At 41.7% G+C, this 18,954-nt stretch overlaps 1 pseudogene; it reads left to right on the top strand.

Moving 5' to 3' along the window:
• The first annotated feature begins 16,060 nt into the window (after window positions 1–16,060).
• LOC126696681 (probable polyamine transporter At1g31830) lies at window positions 16,061–16,975 on the top strand (annotated as a pseudogene).
• Window positions 16,976–18,954: the final 1,979 nt, after the last annotated feature.

The following is an 18,954-nucleotide window of genomic DNA, read 5'->3' as shown; positions in this document are numbered from 1 at the left end:
TGATCATCCGTCATTGAATCCAAACCATCATCTGGGGTAAAGTATCCATCTCCCCTTAAGGGCCGGCCCTAGGCCTAGCCCATTTAGGCCATGAACTAAGGCCTTTAACAAAGAAAGGCCTCCAAATTAATATGTGGCAGCAAGTTTTTTTTTTTTTTTTTTTTTTTTTTTTTTTTTTTTTAAATAAAAAAAAGTGAGTTACTTGCACTTTTTCTTTTTTTTAATTTTATCTTATAGGTTTTATAAATTGATATGTTACTGATTACAATAAGTAATTTAATATTCATTTATTCTTTTATTGAAATGTTACATCAATTTGTAAGTTTTTTATAATAAAATTTGTATTAACATTAGCATATTTTCCACACAAAAAAAAAAATTATGAAATAATAGAAATACAATACAATCACCAATTCACCATTAAGTGAATGAAAAATGCTAAAACTAATACAAATTTTACGACAAAAAATTAACAAACTGATGTGACAAGAATATGATTGATGCCACTCAAACAATATAATAAATTGAATGTTTTGAATAACTTTTTTTTTATTGATGACACGTCAATTTGTAAAACCTACATAGTAGGTATCACTAACTCACTCAGAGTGAATTAGTCTTATTAATTAGTAAGAATTAATAAACTAAATATTATTTAAGTGATATTTAGATATAAAAAGGCCCCTTTAAAATTTTTACCTTAGGCCTCAAACTATCTTGGGCCGGCCCAGTTAACTCAGTAATTCGAGCTTTTGATCACAAATCCAATTCACTTTCTATATCTAAGGCTATACTCTCACTATTACTCTTATCGTCTTTAGACGACCTATCATTAGATGTTTCACTCTTAAGTCCATAGATTATTTTTATTCAATTTGGATAAATGCCTTTGATTTCTTGATCCAATGCATACTCTCCATAATCCAAACCACCATTTGCAAAGGAAGTGCCATTACTCCTAGTCATGTACTTCCTTCCAGTCAAATATTTACCGAGCTTCTTCTTATACTTAGAGGCACCAAGTAAATCATCTTCCCATGACTTCATCGTCTCATCTCTTTCATAAAATGACTTAGAACTCTCTTCCAAACGTGTGGCAAGTTGAATAATTTGTTAGGGTCATTTTTTCATGTGTTGGCATGTCATTTGACAAAATGCAATTTACTTGTAATTGCATAGATCTAAGATGTGTTTAGAATATCATAAAGTATGTTAAGTAATCAAAACAAGTGATATCATTGAAGGCATGAATATTGAACCAAAAAACAAATGAAGAAAAGCTGAAATATTGAACCTTGACACTAGCATCAATTCAAATTAAATGAAGGACCTCAACATTAGCTCGATGCCTCTCAATTTCTCAAGCTACGCAGATCCAAAATTCTTAGATTAGTATTCAGCCCATGATGACTTGAATTACTAGGGTTTCGTTTACTAAACTCCTAGAGGTTATAAAAGCTTTATTTTAAAGTAATAAAAGACACAGGGACTCAAGTAGAGAACTCATATACTTTTGAAGAAGCTACTGCATTCTTGTGCGCCTTAGGGTTCTGTAACCAAGTGCTTCCATATATTTAACTTGTACTAAAGTGAAGAACTAACAAACATCAGTTACTGGGAAGTTAGTCACGTACTTGGATCCGCGCAAAAGCGAAGAAGTCTCTACAAGATCAAGTCCAATTGGGGATTGAAGTGAAGGCTCAATTGTAGGTTGGTACTTTGGAATAGTCCAAGGTAGTGGTAAGATTTTTTGTATCTGTAACCACTTGATTCTTGATTAGTAATTCTTGGGAGTGGTGACTTGAAAATCACCTGATGGGGTTTTTGCCTTGCGGGAAATTTTCCCATTAGTTAACAAATTACTGTGTCAAATTTAATTTCTATTGCACTTAGTTTATTTGGTGATTTATGTGTGCCTCCATGATTTGCATGTAATTTGACCTAATTAATCAACTTAGGTAATTGAATTAATTAATCGAGTCAATCTATAACCCAACATAAATAATGTAATAATGTGATTCATGTCTCCAGCATCACCCCAATTCTTTATTCTGTGTACTCAGAATACATGTACAAGTAAGCCGAAAAGGAAATAGGACACATTGTTGCATGACTCACACCCAACATATAAAGTCCTAATCACCACAAAAATACAACAGAGAAGAAAGCAGCAGATATGAAGAAGCAAGTGCATAAGTTAATTTGCTACAATATTAAAATAGATTTAGGCTATTTTATGTTTCCCAACTTACATGAAGAAGCAAATAACAACATTCAAAATCAAGCCAAAAAGATAAAATGCAATTGAAGTCAACCTTAAAAGAACTTAAGGCAATTTAGTTGCAAGGGGCGAGGGCAAAATAAACACTACCAAAAAAAAAATGCGTATTAAAATAAATAAAAAAAAATTGTTGAAATAACATCTGTGTTATTGCTATGGGGCCCGGCCCAAAAATGATGGGCTATTCCAAGCTCAGGCCCGTCCGAGGAGCGTCCTGTCCAACGAAAAGCCTCATATGAAGCGCTATTCAACCCCAATAGCGTCAAGGAAACCTGTCCGAGGAGTAACTCCTCCTCGGACATCGCGAAGCCCAGACGAGAAACTTGCCCCAGCCATTTCAGCTCGTCTTCCCAACATATAAAACGAATTAAATTCAAAATATCTCACGGAAGGCTACCACCACATTAATTGCGCCCCAACCACCCTCTTGGCCGCATTAATGAGGAAAAGACTCCTGAACAGTACCGCCTTGGCCTCTGCAACTCACAAAGGGTCTGATGAGGGCGTCTGATGGGACAGGTGCTCGAGTGGATGCTTGGATGATTAACAGGTGTAAGGCTGGGATGAAAAGAAGAAAAATATATAATGTAGTGGAGTCCCTCAAAGAAGGGGACGGGAGAGAACTGTATCAGAAACAAAAAAAGAAATAAAATCAGACTTGAAAAAGATCCATCCTGGTGTTTTTCTATTTTCCTTTTGCAAACCATATTGCCCATGCATAAGACCGAACAAGTTCACTGAGGCCAAGTTCTTTGACCCATCCTCTACAAATAATTATTGTGGGTTGCGCTTTGGGCCAGGGCCTAATCAACACGAGTTGGGCCAGGAAAATCGTGTAACCACAATTGGCGCCGTCTGTGGGAAGAGCTAGGGCATCAGCTAGTGCAACAGTCGAGCATGGAAGAACTAGATCCACACCAGGACGATCCTCACCAAGCTAACTCCCAACGAACACGACCTGCCGAGTCCCAGAGGCAAAATAACCCAACCAACCCAGGCGGGAGGGGGAATCGTGAGGGGAGTGTGCATACCACCTGGACGAGCCAGAGTCACACTCAGATAGGAAGTCATGTGTCTCAGAGGCGAAATAGTCACCAGGCCATGCAGCGAGAGATAGATGACCTAAAAAGGAAGTTACGACGTGCGCAGCGAAGACGATCTCCCTCTGACTCAAGCGAGTCTTCTAATCCGGAAGACGTGAGTTACAGACGAAGGTCAAGGACCCCCCCAAGCGAAACCTTTTCTTACGAAAAGGAACCACGCCTTGTACGAAAGTATGAGCGCCCGTCCAGCAAAGGTTCGGGGAGCGACGCCATGAAGAAGGCGCTGGATCAGGTTTCAAGATCACCCTTCACGAATAGAATCGAAGGGGCTAAGATGCCAAGACGCTTCAACCAACCGGCGTTCGCCATTTATCACGGCAAAGCAGACCCGGTGGAGCACGTGAGTCAGTTTAATCAAAAGATGGCAATTTACTCGCAAAACGAGGCCCTGATGTGCAAAATCTTCCCCTCTAGCTTGGGATCGATGGCAATGAGATGGTTCAACAGCCTGAAGACAAACTCCGTAGGCTCCTACAAGCAGCTCACTCAAGCTTTTTGCTCCCGTTTCATTACAAACACCAGAGTCCCTCGACCTCTCAGTTCGCTGCTGTCCTTATCCATGCACGAAGGAGAAACCCTGAAAGCGTACTCGGATAGGTATTGGGAGGTGTATAAAGATTTAGATGACAACCATGATAACGTTGCTATCAGCACGTTCACAAGCGGCCTCCCCACCGGGCATGGCTTAAGGAAATCCCTCACCGGGAAACCAGCTACTGACGTCCAACAGCTGATGGATAGGATCGACAAGTACAAAAGAGTGGAGGAGGATCAGCTGCAAGGGAAGGGCAAGGAGAAGGTCATCCCCTTTAAAGCAAATGATTTCAGAATGGAGCGTCACAATCCTGGTCAGCCGAGGAGAGATTTTCCGCGACAGGCTGGGCAGAGCACCCCGCAAACAGTGAATGCCGTATTCAGAGAGCCGGTACAACAAGTACTGGAGAAAGTAAGGGATGAACCCTATTTCAGATGGCCGGGAAAGATGGCTGGAAACCCTGCCAATCGTAATCAGAACTTGTATTACCAATATCATCAGGACCACGGGCATACTACTGAGGACTGTAGGAATTTGTGGAATCACCTGGATCAATTGGTCCGAGAAGGAAAGCTACGTCACCTGCTGCACCCATCGAGCGGCCATCCCGGCCAAGCGACACAAGAGCCTCGAAGGGACGTGTCTTTAAGACCCCCCACCGGGACGATACATGTCATCCTCGCTGCACCAGGAAGAACTGGGCCACCCATCCCCAGGGTATTGGCCGTGGACCACCTTCCCTCCGAGGGCAGACAAAGGGAACCCAAAAGGATAAAAAAGGGAAGCTCTTTGATACTGGGATTCTCGGATGAGGATAAGGGAGGAACAATTCAACCTCACGATGACGCCTTGGTGGTCACCTTGCGGATTGGGGGTTTCGATGTGAAAAGGGTATTAGTAGACTCTGGAAGTGCGGTGGAGATAATGTACCCCGACCTATACAAGGAGCTGAATCTGAAGCCAGAAGACTTGACAGCTTATGACTCCCCCCTCCTCAGCTTCGAGGGGAAGCTTGTAACGCCAAAGGGGCAAATCCGACTGCCCATACAGACTGGGGCGGAAGTGGTGGAGGTGAATTTCATCGTGGTCGACGCTTATTCACCCTACACCGCGATAGTCGCAAGGCCATGGATCCACAGCCTAAAGGCCGTGACCTCCACACTTCACCAGAAAGTGAAATACCCGTCCAGAGGACGAGTGGAAGAGATCCGAGGAGATCAGGCCGTGGCCAGGAAGTGTGTGGTGGCCGCCATTTTACATCGACCCTTGGTCGAGACCTCGGCCCCAAAGAGCTTATAGCAACCAGCCTCCTCGGCAAAGCAAGACGAGGGGCTGGCCGAGGAGATAAGGTGTGAAGGTTTAGATAAGGTTGCTGTCAGCAATGACCCGGAGAAGTTCTTTCAGGTCGGCTCTGAATTGCCCTCTCAGGAAAAGGAGGAACTGGTCAGGTTTCTCAGAGAAAATGTCGACGTATTCGCTTGGGACGCCTATGATGCCCCTAGAGTTGATCCCAGCCTCATCTGCCACCACCTGAACGTCAACCCCTCTTCCACTCCGAGGAAGCAACCACCCCGACGCCCTTCAAAGGAGCACGCTGGTGCCGTAAGAGACGAAGTGGCTAAGTTGAAAAGAGCAGGGGCTGTCAAAGAAGTCTTTTATCCTGAATGGTTGGCGAACACAGTGGTGGTAAAGAAAAAGACGGGGAAGTGGAGGGTCTGCGTGGACTTCATGGACCTGAACAAGGCGTGCCCCAAGGACCCATTCCCCCTACCTAAAATTGATCGATTGGTGGATGCAACCGTGGGACACCCTCGAATGAGCTTCCTGGACGCCTTCCAGGGCTATCATCAGATACCCCTTGCGCTAGAGGACCAAGAGAAAACGGCTTTCATGACGCCCATCGGAAATTATCATTATAAGGTGATGCCATTCGGGCTAAAGAACGCGGGCTCAACCTACCAAAGGATGATGACTCGGATGTTCGAGCCGCAACTGGGCAAGATCATTGAGGTGTATATAGACGATATGGTTGTGAAGAGTAAAAGGGTGTCCGAGCACGTGCAAGACCTTGGAACAGTCTTCGCTATCTTAAGGGAGCACCGGTTGCGGCTGAATGCCTCCAAATGTTCATTCGGGGTCGGGTCTGGGAAATTCCTAGGGTACATGGTCACCCATAGAGGAATAGAAGTAAGTCCTGACCAAATCAAAGCCATTAACAGTCTACAGACTCCTCGGAACCCGAAGGAAGTGCAGAAGCTCACTGGCATGATTGCGGCATTAAGCCGGTTCATATCACGATCGGCGGATCGATGTCGACCTTTTTACCTCCTGATAAACAAGTGGAAAGAGTTTAAATGGTCGGAGGATTGCGTTCAGGCTTTCCAGCAGCTTAAGGACTACCTGTCCCGACCACCCATCATGTCCAGTCCGGAGGCAGACGAGGTGCTGTTTGCCTACATCGCCGTAGCTCCCCACGCCGTAAGCCTGGTATTAATACGGGATGATAATGGGGTGCAGCGACCGGTGTACTATGTGAGCAAGTCACTACATGAAGCCGAGGTGCGATACCTACCCTTAGAGAAGGCAATTTTGGCGATAGTGCATGCAACCCGGAAGCTTCCTCATTACTTTCAGGCGCACACGGTCATCGTCCTGACTCAGCTTCCACTTCGAGCCGTGCTTCGAAGTGCTGACTACACAGGAAGGATCGCCATGTGGAGTGCTCTTCTAGGGGCTTTTGATATTAAATATATGCCCAGACCCTCCGTCAAAGGACAGGTCCTCGCGGACTTGGTAGCAGAGTTTGCTGAGCCCTCTATAGAAACGCTGACCGAGAAGAAAGACCTGGGCGGAAAACTGGTTGGCGCGATTTCGGCCGGGGAAACCATGCATTGGAAGGTCTACGTGGATGGCGCGGCCAACCAGAGAGGATCAGGAGTTGGGATAGTTTTAATATCGCCAGACGGCGCTGTCATTGAAAAGTCATTAAGACTCGGATTCTCGGCTACGAACAATGAAGCCGAATACGAAGCCTTACTTCAAGGAATGGCAATGGTTCAAAGGTTGGGTGGAAGAGTAATAGAAGCCTTCTCGGACTCCAGATTAGTGGTCGGACAAGTGGTGGGAGAGCTGGAAGCTCGAGATACTAGGATGCAAGAGTATCTGGGACAAGTCAAACGGTTACAGGAGAGCTTTGAATCCTTCAGTTTAACGCACATCTCCAGGAGCGTAAACACTCATGCAGACTCGCTGGCCACTCTTGCCACGTCCTCGGCACGCAATCTGCCACGAGCGATCCTAGTCGAAGATCTAGTTAAGGCCAGTCCCATCAGTGGAAACCCGACCCAAGTCCATCAGATAAGACAAAGCCCCAGTTGGATGGACCCCCTAAGGAATTTCCTCCAAGATGAGATCCTACCGGAAGAAAGACTAGAAGCCGAGAAGATACGTAGAAATGCTCCTCGTTTTTGGCTATCAGAGGACCGCAAACTTTATCGGCGCTCCTACTCTGGACCGTACCTGCTCTGCGTACATCCAGAGGAGTCCGAGTCTCTTCTTGAAGAGTTGCATGAGGGAGTTTGTGAAAGTCACACCGGAGGAAGATCGCTGGCGCACAGGGCACTCACCCAAGGATACTGGTGGCCGAACATGCAGAGACAAGCCCAGGAATACGCTAAGAAGTGCGATCAGTGCCAAAGATTCGCCCCAAATATCCACCAACCCGGAGGGGTTCTCAACCCACTCTCCAGTCCATGGCCGTTCGCGCAATGGGGTCTTGATATTGTCGGACCTTTCCCCAAGGCTGCGGGGAACAAGCGATACATAATAGTCGGAACTGATTACTTCACTAAATGGGTGGAGGCTGAGCCTTTGGCCAACATCAGGGACGTGGACGCCCAGAAATTCATCTGGAAGAACATTATCACCCGCTTCGGAACTCCGAGAACACTCATTTCCGACAATGGTCTTCAGTTTGACAGCAAGAATTTTAGGGAGTATTGCCGTGAGTTTGGGATCATTAATCGATATTCCACCCCCGCATACCCCCAAGGAAATGGGCAAGTCGAGGCCGTAAACAAGGTCATAGTGAACGGATTGAAGAAAAGATTGGATGAGTCAAAGGGGAGATGGGTAGAAGAACTACCGCACGTCTTATGGACCTATCGGACAACGCCGCGGCGTTCCACCGGTGAGACCCCCTTCTCAATGACTTACGGGGTTGAGGCTGTGCTTCCGATCGAGAACAATTTCCCCACGTTGAGGTCTAGCTCGTTTACCCCAAGCGATAACTATGAGTTGCTAGGAAGAAGTCTGGACCTAGCCGAGGAAAGGAGGGAGAAGGCCACGATTCACATGGCCTATTATCACTAGAAGCTAAGACAAGGGTATGATGCTAACGTCAAACTGCGGCCTCTGGGTCCAGGTGATCTCGTGATGAGGAAGATTCTTGGCAGCGCAAAGAACCCCTCTTGGGGCAAGTTGGGGCCCAATTGGGAGGGACCATACCGTGTCACATCCGTGGCCGGAATAGGCGCCTACTACCTAGAAGATTTGGATGAAAAAGCTGTACCTCAACCATGGAATGTAAATAACCTCAGGAGGTATTATTATTAATAAGAATGGCTTAGCATACGTTCTCTTTCATGACTATTTGCCGCTTGCCAGTCTACATTACAATTATTTATAAGTTTTAAACAGAACCCAAGTCCTGCATGGCTCCTCGGACCACAGACTTGAGGGAAATTAATACTTAAGCCGATTATTTATAAGTTTTAAACAGAACCCAAGTCCTGCATGGCTCCTCGGACCACAGACTTGGGGGAAATTAATACTTAAGCCGATTATTTATAAGTTTTAAACAGAACCCAAGTCCTGCATGGCTCCTCGGACCACAGACTTGGGGGAAATTGTTACTTAAGCCAACTATTTATAAGTTTTAAACAAAACCAAAGTCCTGCATGGCTCCTCGGACCACAGACTTTTGGGGAAGTTATTACTCATGACAGCTCATAGTTTTAAACAGAACCTAAGTCCTGCATGGCTCCTCGGACCACAGACTTTAGGGGAAATTATTACTCATGACAAGTCATAGTTTTAAGCAGAACCTAAGTCCTGCCTGGCTCCTCGGACCACAGACTTTTGGGGAGATTATTACTTGTGATAGATTGGGAGATTATTACTTAAAGGAAATCACTTTTAATACATGCGCACAGTCTAGCACCATCACGACCCTCAAATGTGCAACCCAAAAACCCATTTTCATTTTGACCGTTTGCCTGTATCTACCTCGTTGCAAATGTTTAAAAAAGAACGCTATTGACATACATTCTTAGTAAGCAAAACGAACATTTTATATTAATATTCCGAGTACATTAAAAAGAGAGGCCCTTACAAAAGAATGAAAAAACAAGACAACTCTCATTAAAAAAAAAAAAAAAAAAAAAAAAAAAAAAAAGGGGGGGGCTAAGCCTTAATGGGAGAATCTTCTTTCTGCTCGGGCTGAGGAGGAGGAACCTCAGTGGTAGAGTCTGTGGCAGGATCCTTAGCCACATCAGGCACAAGGACGGCATCAGGCACCGCCAGGTCTTGCTCCGAAGCGACTTAGGCTTCATCAGGGTTAGCTCGGATCTCCGGAGGATAGAAGATGCTCTCGGGCAGTCTTAGGGCCGAATCCGCAGGAACTCCTGCAGCATCGAGAGCATGAGCCCATGAAATGTCGCAGTACTCTCTGCATACCTCAGGAATCTCCTCAGACAACCTGGCCTCCGTCTCTTCGGCCCCGAGCTGGCGAGCAGCATTCTTCTCAGCCTCTGTGGCCTCTCGGATCAGCCGGGCCTCCTCCTTTACTAGCCTCAGCTCATCTTCTACCTTTTGCAGGGCAGTCCTGAGATCCCGCACTACCTGCCTCTCGGTGGTGAGGTCGAGCTGCGTCGTGTACAGCTCTTTGCGCTGGTCCTCCGCCTTGGTCTCAGCACTCTTTAAACCAGCCTCTGCACTCTTGCGCCGGTTCTCCGACACCTTAAAGTCGTCCGTGAGTTTAAGGTGCTCGTGCTTGAGAGACCCCAAGGCTTTCTCCATCTCTGCCCGAGCCTGGGTCTCAGCCTCAGCCCTACTTCGGCTATCGCGGCAAAACTCATCAGCCACGAACACCTGTTGGGTAATCTGCGAACGAAACAAGAGTGTTACAGAAATCTAACAAAATAGGAAAATCAATAGAACAGTAAAAGGATTACTTACCAACGCGAGATCCCTTTTTAGGGATAGGAAGAGCTCGGGCTGAGTGCATCGCCTATAGGCCTCCATGTCCCGAGGAAGGAGTAAGGGTTGCTCTAAGGCATCCGCCACGTACCCTGCCCGTCCTCGGTTGTACTCTCGAACCGAAGCATTGTAGGAGATGGCAACCCCATCCAGCTCCAGCTTGGGGTTCCATACACGGGGGGAGGCGCGAACGTCAGCAAGGTTCTCCTCATCCCGGCTCTCCGAGGAGTTACCCCTTCTGCTCCTCGGCGCCCGCGTAGTCTTTTGCTGTTTGGTCGGCTGGACAGCCATCTCACCCTCCTCAGGGGTGTCAACCGGTCTCTTCTTCTTCAGGTCCGGGATAACCTTAAGGCCAGGGTCCGAGACGCCCTGGGGGATCACAGGGGGAAGGGTTTTGACCTCTGATGGACTTGGTCCCTTCGATGGCTGAACCTTTGATGACTGACCTTTCCCCCGAGAGGTCATCAGCTCCTTTAGAGACTTTCCCTTTCCTGCCATGGGCTCTACCTCTTCGTCTGAAGTATCGTCCGAGCAGATAATGATTGAGGGAACACCAACTGCGGAATGTTGGTCCTGCTCTACTTCGGGATTAGAAGACTCCACCAAGGGGTTTTGCTGAATTTCCTCCTCGAAGTAAAACTTATCTATCTCCTCTTCAAGGGAAAGACGAGATGATTCAGCCTCTTCTTCAACCAAAACAGCAGCACCAGGCTCGTTTACCGGAGGTAACTGCTCCGCTAAGTAGGGATTTTTGACACCTGGCAACACAACTAGTGACAAATCGTGGTCAGCTAGGAATCCGTCCCGGGACACGTCAATTCTGGCCAGCCTCGGGCTGCCAGCCCTTATAGCGTGACCGATTGCCTGGAAAGCGCTGCTCAGAGGTTGATAGCCCAAAACCAGATGGGCCGCACGCAACTGTCCGTCCCCGGTAACGTAAATCTCCGACCTGAGAAGATAGTTCAGCGCTGGCACGTTCACAAGTCTTATCCGAGGAGCAACGTGACTTTTGTCTGCAAACAAACCAAGAAAAGTGAGGTCAGATCATGAAATTTTCCAATTACAAAGAAAGCCAGAAAAAATAACCCCTCAACACTAAATCCTTTCCCCAAAAAGGATCAATCCTAAAAGCGCCGCACCTGGGTTTCCTGCCCGAGTTGGACAGTGAATACCGTCGAACCACTCCCCAGAAGCAATGAGGAAGTCATTCTTCACGGTCTTATTGGAAACTGGAAGACAAGAGATCAACCTAACGTCCTCGTTCCGGGATTTAAGATAATACTCATCATCCCTGAGGCGGTGACATTCGTACAAATAAGCCACATCGTGCCAAGTGAGGCCTAGATTCATCCGCTCGTTTAAGACATCTACACAGCCTAGTATCTTGAACATATTTGGGGCACACTGATACGGCGTCAACCTATGGTTGAACAGGTATTCCCTTGTGATCCTGCGCATGGGAAGTGTCATCCCTCCCTCTATGAAAGCAATCATGGGGATAACGACTTCTCCCTCAACTCTATCGGTCAATATTCCTTCAAGAGGACAGTGCCGCAGCCCAACTCTCGGGGGAATGTGGTATTTAGCCCTAAAGGCTTCCATAGCGGCAGGGGTTTTTACTAATTTTTCGAATCTACCCATCTGAACTGAACTGAGGAAATGAAAGTAAAGACTGAAAAGAAAAGTAGAGTCCGAGGAGGGAATTGAAACGGAGAGAAAGGCGAAATGTACTGGTACCTTCACAAAACGCTCAAGGGGACGCCTGAGAATCTCTCTTGGACGAAGCGCTTCACAAGAACGGCTACGGCGGCGTAACGGACGCAAGTGTTCGTATATCTCTGGGATTCGATGGAGTTCTCTGGAGTCTTTTGAGGTTTGCGAAATGCAGATGAAAGAAGGAACTGAACCCCTCTGGCGTCTTATATAGCCGGGAGGAGAGAGAAAAGATCATCCCCGCCTAGAAATACGGGAAGAAACGATGGCCGTTCGATCCACGCCAAGCCGTTGGATGAAGGGAACATAACGCCTCCAGAAGTTAATGGCCACGTCTCGTAAATTGTAGCGCGTCAAAAGTAACGGTCCGCACGCGCGCCCCACGATCTCCTTATTTCCCTCCACTCACAAACATCAAAACCCCGCCTTTCCCCTCGGAGGGAGGTAAAAACCGGAGTTTTGAGGGGCTATTGTGGGGCCCGGCCCAAAAATGATGGGCTATTCCAAGCTCAGGCCCGTCCGAGGAGCGTCCTGTCCAACGAAAAGCCTCATATGAAGCGCTATTTAACCCCAATAGCGTCAAGGAAACCTGTCCGAGGAGTAACTCCTCCTCGGACATCGCGAAGCCCAGACGAGAAACTTGCCCCAACCATTTCAGCTCGTCTTCCCAACATATAAAACGAATTAAATTCAAAATATCTCACGGAAGGCTACCACCACATTAATTGCGCCCCAACCACCCTCTTGGCCGCATTAATGAGGAAAAGACTCCTGAACAGTACCGCCTTGGCCTCTGCAACTCACAAAGGGTCTGATGAGGGCGTCTGATGGGACAGGTGCTCGAGTGGATGCTTGGATGATTAACAGGTGTAAGGCTGGGATGAAAAGAAGAAAAATATATAATGTAGTGGAGTCCCTCAAAGAAGGGGACGGGAGAGAACTGTATCAGAAACAAAAAAAGAAATAAAATCAGACTTGAAAAAGATCCATCCTGGTGTTTTTCTATTTTCCTTTTGCAAACCATACTGCCCATGCATAAGACCGAACAAGTTCACTGAGGCCAAGTTCTTTGACCCATCCTCTACAAATAATTATTGTGGGTTGCGCTTTGGGCCAGGGCCTAATCAACACGAGTTGGGCCAGGAAAATCGTGTAACCACAATTGCAATAGTTGATGCAAGTTGTTGTAATAAATTTTGAGGTAATAGTTTTGTGCAACAAAAATTTTTGTTGAAATAAAATCCAAATATTTTAATGAAATTTTGATACAATAATATATATGTTGTTGCAATAAATTATTTACAGCTTTAAATATCTTGTAATAATAAGCAATTACTCCACAAATCTTATTATAATATATTGTAAATAATTGACAAAATATTTCAAAGTGGTTAATCACCTATAGTTCATGTAAGTGATGACTATAGTCAATGCTAACACGACTAGGATTCTCGATCAACCACTACCTAAGCCAAATTCAAATAATCAAGAAATAGAACAGGGGTAGACACGTTATCAATAACTCCATCTAGCCATTTCATCCAACCTTGTTGAAACCCCCAATAAGGACCCGATGCAGTTGAAACCCAAATCACATAACCACCATTTTCAAGTAATATAGTATTCATCTTAGCAATTATTAATGCTTCAAGAACACTCCATATGAATGAGAAGACCAAGAAGTCAAGAATAACTAAAAGGGGACCAACAGTGTACTTGACCCAAATGAACACCCCAAAACATCATAGAATATGAGGAACACAAAAGATAGAACTAAAATTATCTTAATACTGCTCCAACTAACACATATTCATAGGAAAATTGTTTCAATAACTTAAAATGAAGAAATTGTAGTAATAAATGAATACCAATTATTTTTACATTTTATTACAATGAAAATCTTAAAGTAATAGCCTATTACAATGAAAATATCATTACAATAACTTAATAACAATTATTTTGCAAACTATTACCATGAAAAATAAGAAGCAATAAACAATTACAACAAAAATATCATTGCAATAACTTGACCCAAATTTTTTTTTGTTACTTTTTTTGAAATATATTGCAATAAGTATCATGAAGCAATGACCTATTGCCATGAGATTGCAATATAATTGAAAAAAAATAGTTGCATTAGATTACAAAATAAGTAGGCTTTATTTTGCAATTATTTTTCAATTTAATTGCTTCATATTCAAGCTTAGAACAACTGTAGGTCTCCACACCAATACTCAAATTCATGTTACACCACCTAAACTCATGCAATTTGCATGATCGAAGTTCGATCATTGAACTATTAAAAGGAAAAAAAAAAGTTTATTACAACAAATTTTTTTATTACAATAAATTCAAAATTATTGCAATAAAAACTTATTGCAACGAAAATACTTCGTTGCAAACTATTGCAATAAAGTTTATGGCAATAGATTATTGTAACAAAAAGCAACACTAAGAGGAAATTGCATGAGTTTGTAATAATTTTTTTTTTTTTTGTTGCAATAAGTGTTTATTATAATAGTTTTGAGTTTATTGCAAAAAGCTATTTATTGTTGTGAGAACATGATGATGCATGCAAATATTAAGGAGCACAATAAAATAAGCAAGCATCTAGTGCAATGGGAGACTCTAGTAGTGATGAAAATGTGTCAGTTGATGAAATACCTCTTCCTAGGGTAGATAAATTTAAGAAAGTTTCAATTCTACCTCTTTTCTTGATTATTTGAAGTCGATATTCCTGACTTTAGGTGATGGTTTACCAAGAAACTTAGCCCTATTAGATTTGACTGTTGTTCTTACTTTATCAATTCACTCCAAATATTTGAACGAAATTTTGATACAATAATATATATGTTGTTGCAATTAATTATTTACTGCTTTAAATATCTTGTAATAATAAGCTATTACTGCACAAATCTTATTGCAATAGATTATAAATAATTGATAAAATATTTCACAATGGTTAATCCCCTAGTTCATGTAAGTGATGACTATAGTTAATGTTAACATGACTAGGATTCTCGATAAACCATTACCTATGCTAAATTCAAATAATCAAGAAATAGAAAAGGGGTAGACTTATCAATAACTCTATTTAGCCATTTCATCCAACCTTGTTGAAACCCCAATAATGACCTAATGCAGTGGAAACCCAAATCAGATAACCACCATTCTCAGGGAATATAGTATTTATCTTAGCAATTATTAATGCTTCAAAAACACTCCATATGAATGGGAAGACCAAGAAGTCGAGAAGGGTTAAAAGAGGACCAACAGTGTACTCGACCCAAATGAGCATCCCAAAACATCATAGAATATGAGGAACATAAAAGACAGAACTAAAATTTTCTTAATACTACTCCAATTGACAGATATTCATAGGAAAATTGTTGCAATAACTTAAAATGAAGAAATTGCAGCAATAAATGAATACCAATTATTTTTACATTTTATTACAATGGAAATCTTAAAGTAATAGCCTATTACAATGAAAATATCATTACAATAACTTAATAACAATTATTTTGCAAACTATTACTATGAAAAATAAGAAGCAATAAACAATTACAACAAAAATATCATTGCAATAACTTGACCCAAATTTTTTTTGTTATTTTTTTTGAAATATATTGCAATAATTATCATGAAACAATGACCTATTGTCATGAGATTGCAATATAATTGACAAAAAACAGTTGCATTAGATTACAAAATAAGTAGGCCTTATTTTGCAATTATTTTTTCAATCTAATTGCTTCATATACAAGCTTAGAACAACTGTAGGTCTCCACAACAACATCCAAATTCATGTTACACCACCTAAACTCATGCAATTTGCATGATCAAACTATTAAAAGAAAAAAAAAAGTTTATTACAACGAATTTTTTTATTGCAATAACTTCAAAATTATTGCAATAAAATCTTATTACAACGAAAATATTTCATTGCAAACTATTGCAATAAAGTTTATGGCAATAGGTTATTGTAACAAAAAGCAACACTAAGAGGAAATTGCATGAGTGTGTAATAAATTTTTTTTTTTGTTGTTGCAATAAGTGTTTATTATAATAGTTTTGAGTTTATTGCAAAAAAAGCTATTTATTGTGGTGAGAACATGATGATGCATGCAAATATTGAGGAGCACAACAAATAGGCAAGCATCTGGTGCAATGGGAGACTCTAGTGGTGATGAAAATGTGTCAGTTGGTGAAGTACCTATCCCTAGGGTAGATAAATTTAAGAAAGGTTTCATTTCTACCTCTTTTCTTGATTATTTGAAGTCGATATTCCTGACTTTAGGTGATGGTTTACCAAGAAACTTAGCCCTATTAGATTTGACTATTGTTCTTACTTACATAAACTATAGGGAAATAACTATTATGGGATGACTTGTTCTTTTATGAACTTCCTTACTTCTTCCTTCTGTAGTTATGGGAATTGTGGTATATCTAAAGTTGGAGCCTTCCAGATGGTTAGGGTGAATTTACATAATGTGGATTGGAATTTGAATCTGAAAAATTTATTTTGAAATCTAAATTATTAGGACTCAATAAGCACACATACTAGTGAAGTGGGCAACTCAAAGAGAACTCTTCTAAAGGCTTTGCTTTTATACTTTGATATTGGTAGTTCTTAGGTATTTCTTATAATTTGATTGGTACTGGTTATGTTCTAGTGAACTATGAGTTGTGAATTAAGGGTTATTACTCAAATATCCCTAAAATTCTTCAGGGAGATTCGTTGAGATTGTGGATCCATGGCACATCAAGAATGTAGAATATGGGGATGTTTCTAGCTGAGATAAGAAGTGATTCTTTCCAAAATTTGGGTATGGTGGAATGAGGGATGCTACCTAAATTCTTTCGCAAGAGGTATCGTTATGGAACTCTTCTATCGGGGATTTTAATCTCAGCTTCTAGGGTGCTCTTGTTGTTCTAAGCTTTCAATATATTGTAGCAGCAGAGAATTTCTTATATTGTTTTGGAACAATTTTGGAGTTTGTAACATTTGTATGTTTATGAGTAAAACATCCCACTAGATATGCATTGTGTTGGCTTTTTCTACACGCAAGGTATTACTTGTAAGTATTTACATTGTGATGATTGGACTTGTGATGCAGCCATGTCTAAAGTACATGGAGAAAAAAAATGATAGATCACATTCTCCATTAGTTCTAACTTCCCATATTTTACAGGAATTCTCATGCCACAATGAACAATAGGTTATTGCAATAAACTCAAAACTATTGCAACAAACACCTATTACAATGAAAATTTTCGTTGCACACTATTGCAATAACGTTTGTGGCAATAGATTATTGCAAAAAAAAAAAAAAAAAAAAAAAAAAAAAAAAACACTGTTTCAATAACCTTTTGTTCTGAGTTTTCAATAGATTGTAGCAGTAGAGAATTTCTTGTACTGTTTTGGAATAATTTTGGAGCTCGTAACATTTGTATGTTTACGAGTAAAACATCCTACTATATATGCATTGTGTTGGCTTTTTCTACACGCAAGGTAGTACTTGTAAGTATTTACATTGTGATGATTGGACTTGTGATGCAACCATGTCTTAAGTATATGGAGAAAAAAAATGATAGATCACGTTCTCCGTTAGTTCTGACTTTCCATATTTTACAGGAATCCTCATGCCACAATGATCAATAGGTTATTGCAATAAACTCAAAACTATTGCAACAAACACTTGTTGCAACAAAATTTTTAATTGCATTAAACTCAAAACTATTGCAACAAACACTTATTACAATGCAAACTAATTCTAGATTTAGAACAAACTAATTCCTTTGCAAATGAGATTCAAGGGGTTTCTAGATCTATAACCATGCAACAATTCCTTTCTCTGCCTTGGCCCGCAAGTTCATCTAAAAGGGCTTATGACATACTATTAGGCTCATGCATAGGATGGGTCCACACATAACAACCTGATCTCGCTTCATAAACTATTCATTATTGGAAACCCTTTTTAAAACCGATAGAGGTTGAGCCACTAACAATTTTTTGATGAATTTGCAAAATTTAAAATATAATTTAGTAATACAATGAGAATTAAAGAAATAACTTTTTATTTGAGAGAGAGACAGAGAAGAGAGAAGAAATAACTTAAATAGTCCTTAAAAATTAAAAACTCAAATTGCTTTTACAAGGAATAAAATATTTAAAGCCAATCCATGGACCCAAACTGACCTATATGAGAAACCCACCGAATAATAGACTCTAGCTTAGAGCATTTGCATCCGCATCCGCAACTTCCATCATATTCTATTTTACCATCCCAAAAAGTTATTTTATCAATTATACCATACCATTTTACAACACAACCAACATCTCAACTTTTATTTTTCTATTCTACTCATTAAAATAATATATATTACCCACAAAAATAATATAATATATTTCAATACAACTCTCTCTCTCTCTTTCTTCTCCCCCATCTCTCTTCCACTTTATCAATTAAAAAATATTATAATTTTTACTAAAGTGTTACAGTGCCATCCTATATTTAGAATGGTACTGTAGCACAATTGTAAAAAAATTTGCAAATATAAGATTTTACAAATCCGGCTGTTGGACCCTTTTTGTACCTTTATGCTAAATTTTCTGTACATATACCATTTACAATTGCCAAGGAATGCTCTTAGAGCATTTCCAACCGGCCTTGGAAATGTCAAATGTAAGCAGCATTTGGCATTTAGGCTCAAAATATGCTCAGCAACTGGAAGGCTAACAGTGAGAAAGTGCAAATTTTTTTGGCATAATGCTATAGTGCCATCTTACATGTAAGATGGCACTGTAGCACTATGTCAAAAATAATATTAATATTTTATTCGTACTTTTCTCTCTCATCTCTCTTTGTCTCTCACTCTCTTTCCTCTCTTTCTCCTTCTGCTCTATCACACTTTCTCAGAGACTACATGGCATTGAGCATCATGCACTAGATTGGAGCTCACGCCAAATTGGAGCTCACACTTTCTCAGATACAAACTCAGCCAAGAAAATCGGGATGGTGAGCACAGCGTCTGTGTGGAAATCTCCTGTGTCGAGTCTC

Source organism: Quercus robur, chromosome 2 (genome assembly GCF_932294415.1).
Source record: "Quercus robur chromosome 2, dhQueRobu3.1, whole genome shotgun sequence".
Taxonomy (NCBI): Eukaryota; Viridiplantae; Streptophyta; class Magnoliopsida; order Fagales; family Fagaceae; genus Quercus; species Quercus robur.
This window is presented reverse-complemented; position numbering and strand designations above follow the sequence as displayed.